This window comes from Aulostomus chinensis, chromosome 17 (assembly GCF_037954235.1).
Source record: "Aulostomus chinensis isolate RoL2024-O1b breed Wild chromosome 17, RoL_Achi_v1.0, whole genome shotgun sequence".
Lineage (NCBI taxonomy): Eukaryota > Metazoa > Chordata > Actinopteri > Syngnathiformes > Aulostomidae > Aulostomus > Aulostomus chinensis.
This window is the reverse complement of record NC_141336.1, coordinates 16,500,527-16,516,837: the sequence shown is the minus strand read 5'-3', so window position 1 is coordinate 16,516,837 and position 16,311 is coordinate 16,500,527.

The window sequence follows — 16,311 nt, the reverse complement described above, 5'->3', positions numbered from 1 at the left end:
TCTAACTTTGATGAATATCCCATCACAAAAACCCAAATTGACTTTTGGGGAATGGAGATTTTTAGTGTACTGTATAGACGGCGTATGAAAATCTGTTGTTTCAAATGTTTTAAAGTTGCAGCCTCCAAAAATACATAACACTTGTTTATTTTTTTGTACCAGTTCCTAAACTATTTTTCTATAACTGGAGGGGGATAAAACAAATTTTTTTGTTTGAGCTGCTCTGTCTGACACCTCCATGACCCATCAGGGTTTACACAAACAAATATAATCCAACAGAATCAGAAATACTTTATTGATCTCTAAGGGAAATAAGGTACCACTGCAGTTGCTCACACTTGGGTAGTGAAACATAAAGCAAAGAAAATAACAAGATGATTGGACAATAAACAGTATAAAGCATGCAGGGACAGCAAACTTTGCTCCCCGGCACTATTGTGTTTCCGGGTCCTAATTAAAGCTACAAGTAGTGATGAATGGGCCATCACATTCATGCCCACGTCGCAGTGTGTTGCTGCTCCATAGAGCCAAAGGAAGGTGAGACTTGATTGTATTTGGATATTGCATGAAGGATTACTTCCTATGTCCACTAGGTGGTGCAAGAAAATACACGTGCATATGTTACAGACTTACTTCCTGTAATCACTTGGTCACGCTAGGATTTAATTTCAGCAAGAAGATGGCCCAAGGGAATCACTCTGATCAAACGTGTGGCATTTCGAAAAATTCTGATAATGTGGAGTCAGGTTACCATGGTTACGCCACAGTAACGTCCTTTCATGAAAACTCGCAGTCTTCTTGGTAACCCATCACTAAGTTCTTGATGTATTTTTGACCAAGCGTGAGATGGATCCAGTGGAACCACTACCATCAAAGTGTAAAATTCCTCATTTCCTGTTGTCACCAGCTGGCGCTGACCCAAAATACAGTGGGTTCTTCCTTGGCCGACGCAACACCCTCGATCGAACACGACCTCCTTGCAGAATGTAATATATCGATATATGATATTGTGAGATCTGTGCACAACAGCACTGTAATAAACCGCTTAATACTTTTTGTGACATTAATAAGTAGGTTTCAGTTAGTCAATTTCACATAAATAGCAATGAATTATTGCGCACATTGCAGTGTTGAGTATTTGTTGTAGTTGACTTATCCCACATATTTAATCACATGTGCATTATACATCATACATTATGGATCAAAACTCTCTTCAGTTAATCGATGGTACAAATATGCAAGCCATCACAAACACTGTATGCTGCAGTAATCTCCTGCTGATAATATAATTAGAAAGACCCCACAGAGTCATAGATTGTAATTTCAAAGTCTGAGCAGCCACTATTTATCTGTTTATTCACAGCAATGGTGGGTCACATGTACACGCTATCCTTTTCCTGTCCTGCTGCAGCTGCGCAATTATTTCCACTATGCACTCCCAGCAGAGCTTTCTCCCAAATTACATGTATCTTGTTGTGGAAAATACGTGACATTTGGCCATGCAACATCATGGGAAAACAATGAAAGGCACTGCAGATGATGCCAGAGCCGGCAGGTTTTGGCAGAACAGAAGCGGCTGAGGAGTCATCCAAGTAATTACTCCACACTTGTTCTGCTGTGATGGAAGCAGACTCCAGCATCTATGGATGACTTGTAGCAGGACATTATATCCAATATTCAGTCAGTGAAGCATCTTATTTATAATTATGGAATTAATTCAGCAGTTAGTTCAGACGTCTGTTCCCCTCATATATTGCTACTTTTTGCCTCATTGGGATAAAGTTCGAATGTGCCTCTGGCTTGAAAGCAGCATCTATCATCTCTCAAAGGTGTGTGTGTGTGTGTGTGTGTGTGTGTGTGTGTGTGTGTGTGTGTGTGGTGGTGGTGGGGGACTATTGCAATCCACATCCATCATAATAATTATCATCATTATTCCGGTGTCATTCTCACCAAAGCCTGAGTGAGAGAGACAGAGATTTCAAAGCTGTCTGTGACGCGACTGTTTAGCTTCCTACATCTTCTTCGGCTTATTATTGCATGATTATGTATCGCACCTAGCAATTGATTTTAGAAGGCCTCCTCATGAAAATGCATCTTATTCAATATAGATCCCTGCCCCATTTACAGTCGGTTATGGCTGTCGAGATTAAGATGCTGCTATTTTAAGTCCACGCATGCAAAAAAAAAACCAAACCCAAACAAACAAAAAACAAAATAAAACGTGAAATTCAGTGTATTCTCTACAGTGTCTTTGAGATAAGTGAGTTATTTCCTGCAATCAGTAGTTGAAATATAGTGGTTACACACACAGCTTGTTACCAGACGAGAGGCTAAAGCAGGCGGCCTGTCTGATGTGTTGGAGAGCATGGGGGAGGGAAGGAGGGAGGCTGGGTGAGGAGGAAAAGATGCATAAATAGAGGTGGGGAGGGGGAGGTTGTGGCTGAACACTCATACCTTTTCACCATGTTCTAATCTGCCACTTCTGTTCCTCCCCAGCTGGAAGCACTTCATTTGGTAGCCAAGGTGGAAACACACAAGTTCAGCTGATGTCACTTCAAGAAAAGCAGCTCAAATTTTTGAAATTTACATGATTTAACTGGCCAACTGTTTCTCCGTCCCACTCACAGCATCATGAGCTGTCTGCATTCTCATTATTCACTTCATCAGCTAATTATATGTAGCAACCTGCCTTCATTAGGCAAATCAAAGGCATTTGTTGATCCATTTTCCAAAGACTTTTAATTGAACAAACCACTCCACAACCAGGAAGCGAAACAAACAGGAAGAAGACGGCGTAAACCTCTGCTGTGTCGTCTTCCTGCCATGTTTGTCTCCACCATCCAATTTATTCCTACCCGGCACCAAGGAATGCATAAAAAGTTGACTTATTTTCTTCTGCGTGCACACACACACACACACACACACACACACAATATCTATCTATCTATCTATCTCTATATATAAATATATATATATTTATTTATTTATATATATATATCTGAAAACACAGTATTTTGCGGCTATGATACAACTTGCTCCCTACAAATTAATCAAAGCATGAGAAAAATTGTATTTTCTGCACAGAAGTTTAATCAGTTGGGGGAACAAGTACCATCTTCTTAAATTAAACTAAATTGTGAGAACAAGTCATATCTTACACCCATGAATTCATGGAGTGGGACCACCTTGTGTGAACAATTTAGTCATATAGCTCAGGGGGGTATATCTGATTTCTGTAAATTAATCAGAATGTGGGAAAAATGTATATTTTATGGCCTCAATAAACATAATTTCTCTCTGCATGCACAAAGAAACAAATGATGCATTTTTTTTTTAAGTTAACGTGGACATTTATTGTACTTGCATGGTTTTATTAGTGGTAAAAATGTAAAGGATTATATGTTTGCAATACAAACCAAAACTAGAATCCAAAAAAATATAAATATACATGTATTTTCATGCAGCTTAATAGACAACCAGTGGGGTCATTGGGTAGAATCCCCTTCATGCACCATTTAGTCCCATAAAGATCTTTTTATCACAGAGGAACACAGTGGTAATCACAAAGACTTAGCAGGTGGTTCAGTGGATGCTCACTTGTGAATGCAAATGAACGCTACAGGCACAGATGAATAACTCCGATAGTAACGCCTCAAATCAAAGCTGGGTTTAATTCTTCCCCTCAGTGTTACCCCTCATAGGTTTCAGGAGGACGAGCGATACGATACCAAGAGTTGGTGTGCACCCTTTGAAAAGGTCACTTTCCCGTCTGGAGATACACGCATGACATGATCATGGAGCTTCAGCCCTGTGCAGCCAATGTGCAATGGCCTTGCAGCACCGCTGGCTGAGTCAGAGCCAAAGAGTAATTCATTTGCCCCACAACCAGCTGCAGAGCTTCAGAGACTGACAAGAAACCCAAACGCACCTGACTGCCATGACACAGCAGTCAGTTTACCTGGAATCACATGGCCCGTTTCTGTCAGGAAGAGGAAATGTAGGGAAATTGAATTTATTTTTAGATATTTACCTAATTTTTTTCAGATGATCTATCTCTTTTAAAATCAGCCTAATAAGCAAGTGGATCCCTGGTGGCGTGAGGCCCTTTGTTTCACTGAGGAGCCACCCCCTCCTAAAGATTTGGCCATTTTAGAGGTTTTTTTTTACTCAAAGACAGAGGCTTGACCCAGAGCGAAGCCTCGGGACTCCATAGTAACACCTTACGCAACAAGCTCGTGTGCCTGGAATGTAGTTTACCCGACAAATTTCATACACACACACACACACACAACTAGGGGTAGAAATTTGGGGTTTTGTGTATAACATTGGTTCTATTCATGCCATATGTGGTAAACACGATTTCAAGTTATTGCTTGATTTTATACTGTGTAAGGATTTTTGGTGAATGACAACAAGTCCCATCACTCCAACATTGCCTGATACCACTCAGACTTCACAGGTTATTCGTTGTGATGGTTGATGATGATGATGATGATGATGATGATATCCACAAGGCGGTAAATCTCAGGGCTGACGAACAGAAACAGACAACCAGCTGCACTCACATTCACACCGACGGCAACGTAGAGCCTCAAAAGTGAATCTATGTATCTGCTGTAATAAATCCACCTTAACTGAACAGCTATTTCCTACTCCGCGATATAAAGAAGTCGCTGCTTTTTTAATAAACGTACGATATAAAAATTATATTTCAATAAGGGTTAGATTATTAGAGAACATCATTGCTGTATTGTAAATGCAGAAAAAGGTTTGCTTGCCAAAGTGTCAAAGATTGATTCCACTTCATACATTTCAAACAAAACATTTCATACCCACGACTATGGAAACCCATTTTTATTCTGCTCACTCTATCGTGATTATTTACCCATCACTGACAAATGCATGCCGCAAACAACTTCAGGATGCTCTCATCCTTGAAGAGTTTTTCCATCACAGAGACGCTTTATATTGCAGCTTTTAGCTTGATCACAGATGAAACGACATTAGCGTCCAGGTCAAATTTTCAGAAAATGCCTACCAACAGTAAATTGAAAGCTGTTCTTGAACCATTTGGAAAGCATGCATGATTTGGTTTCATTCGAAAGGTAACACTCCAAAGTCATTTTTCCCAACAGTCATAATCATTGTGAGTTGTATTGGTCTTGAATAGTAGAAGTCTGAACACACAGAAATAGGCTTTTATTCGCGCCCATTTCTTTATTTCTATGTCTTTTAAACAGGTGCCAGCGGATGAATAGAACTGGGAGATATTTGATGGAACGCACGACGAGACCTTGGCATCAAGACACTGGTAATTCAGGTTCAGATTTCATACTTAATAGACTCTGAATTTATTTGACTGTTGTTCAAAATCATACATAGTGCCGTCACCCTGTATTTTATTTTCAAGTCCAAAGGGCCAAGAGGGGAAATTGATGCTTTTTTTTCTGGCTTTGGACTGAAAATTTTGGTGCAAAGTGCACAGAATAAGGATAACAAAATGACAGTCGATTTCACCACAAAGAAAGTGTGGAGTCAAAAGTCTCATCAGTTATTTCCTTGACAAATAACTGCATATTCAGACTTACATACTTCTTGAAAGGTTTTCAGTCCAAAATGATAGGAAATGCTGTGCACCAATGTTGCAAATTACTGCTACATTAGCGGTTTGCATTGTAGCTTTGGCTAATGTAATGCAGATTTCTTGGTCTGCGGGCATATACGGATAAAATGACATGTTTAGACAAAATGTTTAACTCTACCTGATTATCTAGACCGCTAAAAAAGCAAGAAGACCCTTTTTGAGGGAGTTTCATAACCACTGGATTAAATATACAGCCTGTTGGTAGCATAATTAGCATTATTGATGGCTGGATTGGTGATCATCTGATAAATGTGCTTATTGTATCTAAAGTTGCGGTTGTAGCTTGACGTAGATTACATAGATTTGTTCACAGGAATCTCAGTCTTCATATGATGTATGAATTTAGAAGCTGATTAAAAACAAAACTGGGTTGAGATTGTTTCTCATGGTCAGTGCAAAAGGTACAACTACAAGTCACTGAGTTCAACTAACGAGTCCGTATGACACATTTAGTCAATGATGATAATCTTGAAATGATAAAAATACATAAATTAGACTGTCACTTTAAGGGTCTTGTCACCGACGCAGATGTAATTGCGTGACTGTATGATGTAGAACTGTTCAGCTCATCAGTGTAAATGCATTTGCATCAAAAATGAACTTGCTATCAGCGGAATGTGAAGAGGATTGTGCGGTTTAGTCGAATTACTTGGTAGCGAGTTGGTTTCCTAACCAATGATTGTAAAGTTGAATTGTACTGCATATTTAATTAAAAGGAGCATAAAGGTTCACTAGAAAAATGTTCAAATAAAAGATGAGGGCTTTACTCTTCAACTTCAAAAGCAATTACAAATGTTGGATATACAACGTGGACATAGTGAACAAAATATCATGTCTGTGAGCATGGCGGGGGGCAGATTTTTGAAAAAAATAATAGCCTGCAAAGACAGATTTGATTCTAATCTTTGTCAGGTAGGACTCATATCAACCCCTCTAAATCACTGCCATCTGTGCTGGGAAATAGATCGATGGCTGTAGAGCATAAACAACCCTGCTGGCAGCCGGCCGCCAGCCATCATGATGAAACGGGCGAACATAGAGGATTCTTTCACTTTACACCTACAGCCCCCCCCCCCCCCACTTCATCATCACTTCACAGCTTGTAGCCTAATTGACTTGTGGCTGACACGTACAAGGGCTAAACCTCAATAATCTGTGGACATTAGTCACAGCAACAGACGTATTACAGCCCGTCGCTGAAGGAAAGGCTTCTGTAGATGGTGGAGACTGTTATGATTGCTTCGTTACATATCACACAGTTTCTTTGAGTGAATACTCCTCATCTTATTTCCCCTGACAGATGTGTTGGCATGCATGTCTCTGTTTTCATGCTTCCTATCAAAATCTCATAATAATGGCGCAGAAGGCTATTTTTGTGTGTGTGTGTGTGTGTGTGTGTGTGTGTTTGTGTGTGTCTAGACAAGAACAATGATCAATCTAATTTCTTAAAAGAAGTATAAAGGCTGTTCCACGTCTTTGTTAGCATCTCAAGCGTATCACCATGGAGATTCGACAGCACAAGGTCACCTGGAATGCAGCAGTGTGTGCGTGGGGGCACGTGTGCGCGTGTAACCGCAGAAACTCTTAGACGGCACAAAAGAAGTAATCCACGCTTGGTTTGATGAGAGCTTATTTGAAAGGCAGCGCATGAATGTATGTTTGCTTCTGCTATTATGAGCACCCACGACAAGCCAATGCTTTTTTTGTTCCCCTCGATATCAGGATGGTTTCGTTCTTTCATGCTAGATTACTTTTTCTTTGGTTATTGATGGCGAATGCCTGTTAGTCCACCATCCAGATGCACTTTCACACAGTCTCCAGGTACGTGCAAAGCCTCCGATTCACCTGATGAATTTCACATCAGCATGACACTATCAGTAATAGTGACAGCTTGAGTGTGTTTCATTTCAAAAAAGCGCTTTTCCCCTCCTTCTGCCTTTTTCATTATTTGTATGCAACATGTCTTTGTCTTGTGTCACCGGGTCCTTTTTGAATTCAATCCACGGTATAAAAAACCCCCCAAAACAAAACTGTTGTTATTATGTTTGTCATGGTGTTTGATTATGAGGTGTCTTTAAAAACGGACAAATTCATGTAGCTTTAGAATGCTTAAGATGCTTCACCCCAAAACATTTTCACAGACTGGCTTCTTCCAAGTTAAGACGTCATTGAAGGAATATTTCTGATTCTTTTTTCTTAACTTAGACAAAAGAAAACAGACAACAAAAATGGACAGAAAACAAAAATGGTTGCGTGAAAAATGAAAAAAAATAAAGACAAACCATTAAATAAGAAGGTGTGTCCATACATTTGACTGGTAGTGTGTTCTGGGTAAATAAAGCTTCTGTAGACAACCTATAAACGCTTGAGCCTGCAGGTTGACTTGACACGTTTGAGGTCTTCTTCGGCTCATCAGACAAACCACTTTATGGGTTCATGCAGGTTCGACCCTCATCATTCTCCTTCAGATACACGTCCAAGGACGGGGTCAAAGGTCATGACCAACCGAGTCAGGAGTTCATTGTAACATTGGGATTGATTAATGACGTGTCACGCGGCAGCACCTGTTCCCACAAAGAAATCCGTGTATTTATTTTCTAATTATTCTCAAATTCAGAGTCACTAAGGGTTTTCGCCATTGTGAAAATCTTTGTTTGCGTTGGCAAGTGTGTGTGTGTCTTCAGATATGATGCCTTGATTATTTCTTTGATGCATGAGCTCTGGGAGTTTGAGTCAGGCTGTGTAATGACATGATTACAACCAACAGGTTTGGGCTATAAAACAACTCATAATGTAAACTGTAAATATATTAGTAGTGATTTGTTTTCCATCTCATCTCTCAGTGGTCCCTACTCACCCTGCCGTAGGATGCTAATATCAGACTTGTCTTTACAATAACGCACAGGATGGTTTTTTTACACTTTCATAAAATATCCCAATGCACAAGAATATATACCAGTTGAAATCAAAATATTCTTGCAGGATTTTTACTTTCGGATGCACAGGTGTGAAATGTGATTTTCCATGCTCTATGGTGCAAACATCAAAATTTAAATATGATTGCTACTCAAAAGGGTTGTTTAGTTGTTTTTGTGGCAGCAAAATAGCCTTAAAAAAGGAGGACACTTCGATTCCATTCTAAAAATAAAAGCCAAGCCAATGTGAGGGCCCCACACACACACACGCATGCACGCACACACACACACACACACACACACACACACACACACACACACCCCTACAGATCAGGGGTGGTGTTGAAAAGAGATAAATACAGGGCGAGTTGGAAATGGCAGGAGGTTGGATGCACAGACTCACTGAAAGGTTAAAACATCATGGTTATATCTTTTCTTTTGTTTTCTTAACAGTTTTACCTCGAAACTAAAAGCCAACAAAAAAGAAAGAAAGAAAAAGAAACATATTGCAAAGAGGTGGTCTATAAAAATGCCAGCAATTTTCAAAATAACAAGCTTCACAAAGCTGTTCATTCCACACCACAGCACAAACAACATGATTTGGCTTTTCTACAAAGTGGGGGGCTTTGAATGTGATGTTTATCTGTAAATTGGTGAGGCTGGAAGAAAAGCCCATGGGTTGTTAAAACCTAAAGAGTTGATCCTCTCGAGCGCATGAATGTGCTTTGTAAACAGCCATCTGTTTATATAATGATATACTGTGTACAAAGTTGTCATTTTGACTGGAGGTGGGGCTAGAAGAAAGCTAATTTAGCGTCCGCATGTATATGGTTTGCACCCTGGGAACCCCGAGGGTAGTCAGTAAACACAGGTGTGTATCTCAAAAAACAATGATCAGATTACAGTGAATTTTGATTAAATATGGTGGAAGGGTGGGTAATATTAGAAGGAATAAGTAGTTACATGTCAGGCACATTTCTGGATCAGAATGTTCTATTTTTTCTGGACATGTCAAAGATACATTTGAACAACATTCTTGAGTCCATGTGAAATGACTGAAAGAATGTTTTTGATTGCTGAAATGATCTTGAACCTATTTTTGACACAGTAGTTGATATCAGAAATATTTGAATGGCAAATTTTTGATAAAACTTCATTGATGATGCTATGTTCATCTTCAGTAGCCATGTTACCTCACTGGTATGCTCTCACCCAGGTTGCTTTTTCAAGCTCTATCAAAGACACAATGAGTTCGCATAGCATGCTGCCTAGCAAGGCTATACAACCCTCCCGCTCCTGAACCTGATCTTGGCGATCAGACACACCTGCCTCTCATCAGGGGTCAGGCTGAACAACACACAGGTGCTCCTCACATGGTGACTGATAAGATCACGAAATTAGTTTTAAGACCAAAATGACCTAGAAGTTTTGCTCCTGAGAGAGAGATGATTCCGAATTATTAAAGGGATAGTCCGCCCAAAGATGAAAATGGAGTTGTTACCTGCTCACACTCTTGCTGATGGAAGGTGAGGTGAAGTCCACAAAACACTCCTGGAGCTTCACAGGAAAAGGTCGAGCACTCATCTCCTACAGCGGAAGTGAATTGTAACCAATTTTCAAAAATACAACAACATAATAAAATGTCACAGATGCCATCTGTTGACAGTGGCTGTCCAGCCATTGAGGTTCAAATCATGATGTTTTTGAGCCGACACTTCATCAAGTTTCACGAGAACCTCACCGGCAGCTGTGGCCTGCAGTGACGGTCAGACAAAGACCAACAGATACTGTGTTTACATGTGAAAATATCAATCAGGGAGAATAAAAATACACGGATCGGCCTGTGTTGAAGACCACACATCATTTGATAAAAACATCTATACAAAGCCTTTTCAAATCAAACTGTCATTAAGGACTTTTTTTGTGTGTAATCAGTGATTTTCCGAAAGCGGGAAGCGTCGTTCACGATGACACTGCTGCCTCCCATTTTAATCAGGCAGGGAACAGCCTCCTGTGGTGAGTAACGCTGTCTTCCTGTATGATGATTGCCTGGTTGTTAAAGGATAAAATGCCTGACAGTTGGCTGAGAGAGTCTTTTTGTAAATCAATGCTACAGTGAATTGTATCTATATAATTATTTATTAACAATAAAGCCGTACAGGTAATCTACTTCAATCATGAGAGCAAATGAAAGAGAAACACTGACTAGAACCATTATTATGTCCACAAAAGCTTGGAGCACCTATATAATTACACACGTGAGTCCCTACAGTTCCAGAGGAGGTTCAAAAATCTAGATTCAATATCAATATTTATACAGGCTCTACAAGCATTAAATTACTGTCATATTGTCACCATATCAACCTAACAGGTCAGTTATGTTTAATCGCCATGATCACGAATCAGAGCAAAACAAATGAAAATTCTTGGTTGATAGATTAGCTCCTGACAGTATCTTCCAACAAAAAAGAAAAAAGGAAAAAAAAATCTAATTTGAGAAAAGCAATTTCATGTGCACACATTATCACATTAATTTATGCATACAAAAGACTTCACTTCTGGGCTTTGAAAATATGATCTCTGGGCATGTAGGCAGCCTGATTGAAAGACACAAAGTTAAATTAATTTCTCTGACAACTTCTAATGAAACCCAACAATCAAACCAAGCAGAAGAGTTTGACGATGAGGACAACCAGGTGTACGTGTGACAACTGCTTGTGTTATTTTCTAGCAGGATGACAAGTGAGTTCTATGTAAATCTGGTTTTGATTTGGTCTTACACATTGAGCTGGAATAATGCGTGTAATGAGATTACCTTTAAGTACATAGTTAATGTTAACCGAGTCGAAAGTGGTAGTATAAAATCAACCTATAAACGCACACTGCAGAGCCAAAAATGGATGTGGCAGTGTTGGTTACAGGAGGAAAATATATGGCCTCAAATAATGACACTAAAAGCTTTCTCACATCCTTGTGCATCAGACCTATCAAGCTCTAATGACCCATTAAAAAGAACTCTGCCTTTGACGTCAGTAGTGAGAAAGTTCCCTTTGCAGCCAGATACTATAGTTGCTCAATGGTGACCATGACGATGATGTACCATAGCGTTAAGTTCTAGGCCAGTTTGGGCAGTTTTCCACTTGTGTGTGCCAAAAGATGGCCAGATGATCTGTAAATGGGCCAGAACCGGACCAGATGTGGAAGCAGCAATAATTTGCTAGCTATTACTGAGCACAACTCCGCTAATGACGCAAGCCGGCAGGGGAGCTGAGCCTTGTGCATGTATACATCTTATTTAGGTCAGATCAATATACAAGGGGCACCCAGATGCTACAGCAGTCCATTACATTACCATCACAGGGGCCGCTGGATTGGTTACCCGTGTGGTCCCCTGGCTTGGTTGGCCATATGTACAGACATAATTAGCCAGGTCTGTGGGCGAGAAGCTGCGGACCTCCTCCTCCGGTCAGGCGAAAAGATGTAGCCTACCATTCTGCGTGTGACGGAAGAAACATTTACTAGTCTGCAGTGCTACCCAGGGTGGCAGAGGGGATGAAGCAATGTCTGGGACAGCTTGGTGAGGTGAATCGGCAGTGTATATTTGGGGAGGAAAACAAGGAGCCCCAATAAAACAAACAAAAAAACAATATACCAAAGAACGCACTCAACCTCTGCTTATTTGATGGCTGATGAAATACTCCAGGACAGCCCTCTGGTTTGCTGTTCTGAACAATCACATTTCATTCATTTGAATTCTTACTCATCCAGGCAAGAAAATGAAAACTATTCCTTGAAAAGTCCACAAATATGCAGTTTTAACACATTGCAGGAGAGCATGTGTCATAACTGCCTTCATTCAACCCCGTAACAAAACACAAAAAACAACTGTTGCTGAACAAACAATCAACTTGAGCCAGAGATTTTTTTTCTTTTTTTGTGAATGCTGAAGTATTCATCATGCACAACAGGTCATAAAAGTCTGAAAGGAATATTAAGAGGGCCTATGTTCATTATTCAGGAGTAGCTACGAATTCAAGAGAGCCGTGGCAATCACATTAGCTGATAAACACAGAGAGCAAGGAAGACGCCTACGAGTTCCCGTGGGAGAGCTTCCAATTAACACTCCAGTGTTCTCTCTGTTGGCTGTTGAGAATGTGAAAGCACGGAAAAACTCAGGCATCCACACAGAGATTGACTGCATTGCTTTTTAATGTCACAGATGTATTCCATGTCAACATGGGTAGCATATAAATGCACCGAAGACAGTGAGAATGTAACCTTGGGACTATTTACATGGATAGAGTGTGAATCCGGGGGTCAAAACGTTCACGCATTTGTTCCTGTAAGAGTGGCTCTTTGTTGCGTCGGGTAACCTTGCATTGACACCAGGCCTTGACCTGGGCAGGTTGAACCAATCAAGCCAGGGTGATGGGTAACAAGGGACCACTCACCCTGACCAGGTAGGGGGTTGGGTGTGGGTCTGTGAGGGCCGTTCATGTGCCCTCTCAGGGAGCTTTGCCACTTGTCCTCGCCAGCTGGTACTTGGGCAAACATCCAGTCTCAATCAGACTGACTCACATCTCCACTTGTCTCAATTTCCATTGGCAGCCAGGAAGTAGAGGTAGTCAGAGTTAGTGAACCTACAGATTCAGAGGCAGAAATCTGACACAGACACTAGACCGATTTCTATCAACGTATTTGATGCTTATTTAAAGAAAATACTCCTTCAGATGAGGTTGTTCGAACCGGCGAAATTTGAAACAAGTGATTTTGCAAAGACGTTTTTATGCCCCATTCAGGTGATTTTTGCTCTTTTTCCATAAAAGGGGGAACAGGAAACGAAAATACGTTTTCTTAAATAAGCTCTGATGGAGTGAATCTTTAACTCACATGGCGGACAAGCTGTTTCCACCGTCAAGGATACACCCAAACTTTGTCTAGGTCTTCAGACAGCACGCACCAATTCTCCCAGGAACAAATACCACTTGTCGAACCAAAGGTAATTCCTCAAGACCTCTGTCCATCTTTCCCTGACAGACGCTCTTCTACTACTCAGCTACAGACAGTTATGAGTGATATTTCTATCTTTTGGTGGCATTGCATAGCCTATTTACATTTTTCCACACCAGTTGACAGAAACACAACAAATGCTCACACAGGACCTGCCTCCATGGCTTCTTGGGTATGAACTGGTGCAACTTGATCAAACATGAAAGTCTACTGTCAGGTAAGCAACCCTCCCCTACTCAAAAGTACCATCTGGAGGAGATAACACCATCTCCCTGGACACATTGGTAAACTTCCCGAGGCAGTTCCAGCACAGTAAGTCCTGCTGGCTGCAGACAGACCCACCACATGGCTCACCCTGGACTCACCTTGGTACTGCAGGCTGTGCTGGAATACCCACGAGAACACCTGGTGAGTGTGTGACATAGTGTTAGCCACCACGATCAGTTACTGGCCATGCCATACCGAGGAAATCAGTAAAACATCTCATCATGTACTGGATGGATACAGACATTAATCATGTCCAGATAATGCAATAATGCGATGCGATTCCTTGACTCTTCTCTTGCACCACCATGAGGTTGCAATTTGGGGGGATTTTGAGTGAAATGCCACATACAGTGTTCATGTGAGCAAGCAAAGATATATTTTACAGAGAAAAAAAGGATGATAAATGACAATTTAAGTCTACAAAAAAAAAAGCTGCCCAGAGTGTAGAGTCATCATCTGTTCCGCCTCTTGAAAGTCCAGGAGACTGACATTTGTCTTCTTTCACTATTACAGATCGCTGATTCCTGTTTAGTCCCTCTGCGCTCCCTGCAGCCTTTTTGCCCATCGTCTTCCTAATATCCCCATGTTTTATTTAAACAGTGTCTGCTTGTGTCAATTATTGGAGCTGGAGGATCCTCCAAAGAGAGGGAAAGGAGGCGTGTTCTCCTTACTCCTGATCAGGAAACTCCTGAAGGGCAGGAACTCATTGAGTGAATTTTAAAGACAACAAATTCAATGCACCGCGTTCCAAGGAGAATATCAAGGTTTCTAATGTATAATACATGTGGCTCATTTAAAACTCCAGCAAAGCTGGAGTGTGTTTTGCACAAGCAATGTGTCAACCGTCTCAACTGTCTGAACAATGCTAATCAGCAAGTCCTTGTTTTCAGTTCCAGCTACCTGCTACCAGCTGTATTCCAGTTGAATACAAAGCTACTTCTGCTATATCTGTGGAGCAAAACCACTCTGCAAAGTAACATTTTCTACCACACTTCATCTCAGCTTTGCACACACCCCTCTGGTTGTGGCTCCTCTGTGGTTTGGGGGACTATACTCGTACTCCCACTGTTCAGCAGAGGGCCCACAAAGACTGACGTTATTGGTTTAGACAGCAGCCTTTTCAGCGCTGTCAAACAAAGAAAGGGCACGGCTACAGTGGGGCTTCCTCTGGAGCGGCAAGGGCAGCTGTGTGGACTTTACAGGAGGACATAGCAGAAAATCACCCTGAAGACAAGGTAAAAAAAACAACAAAAAAACAAAACCCAGGATAAAAGATAGTGCTCAGCTCGGTCTAGATTTTCTTATCGAGCCAAATCACTTACTGTCTGCTGCAAGATGAAAAACCTGTCACTGTCTGCGTGCCAGAGCAATCTTTCAGCCAGCATGCCGGCAACAGCAAATGTAAAAGCATTTATGAACTCGTTATAAATTGCAGCAACATTACATAATTTCAATCAGTGATACATGAAATCAGGCTAATTGCTTTGAAAATGTGGATTCGAATCCAATTAACTGCCATGCATGAAACCCTGCGTGGAATTAAAAAAAAAAAAAAAAATCCTATTCCAAGTCATAGTTTTATACCAGTCATACCAGTATGAAGCTCCATCATAAAACATCAAGCATCACAAAAACAAGAACAGATGCTGTACAGTGTAATCCCACCCCCACGTCATCCCCTGTAGATGTAGGACGACTTGATAAACCGAGGTGTTAATGTATTCCAGTTCGGAGAACGCACACTGTGTGCACTGATGTGACATTAATGACTGAAATGGGCCTGTCAAGTTGCACATACACACAACACACACACACACACACACAACACACACACACACACATACACAAACACAAACACACACTTTAAAGCCCTCGGGGGATGTTTTCCAACTACCGAGCGACATTGCTGTGTGATATTGAACCACGCAGTCTGGTTGTTCGGGACCCCCCCAAAAGGGTGCACTTCGTTTAACAGTGACGCTGACAGGACAGAGCAGGCATGACTGACACATTGTCAGTTTCCTTCAGTCAACTGGGACCTCATGTTTAAATCAAGATTATTGACACCTTGTCAAGGTTCGCTGCTGGGGGAAGAAAATGAACAGTGAGGTTTGAGGTTTCTGCCTGGAAAGACAGGGTACATGAAAAAGGGTAGAGTCAAAATTTTGAAATTTAAATCACAAACGCAAGAAGAGACTAGCAGTGATGTAGCAACCAGAGACTGTGGGTTTCCTACTGGAGACTAAAACTGGTCTTAGTTCATCTCAACTTTAACTGACGACATCGAGGCGAGCACCAATGGTAATGAAGAATACTGTTAAAATACCGAAAATACACAACCAGAGCTTGGAGCATCCGCCAGTCACCGACTCTCAGCAACACAGCAACAGGTGAATCACCTCATATTTGCATGCAGCTTATCATAAGGAAATGCATCAACAAAATGAGACCCTTTTTACGAATATTACAAACTAG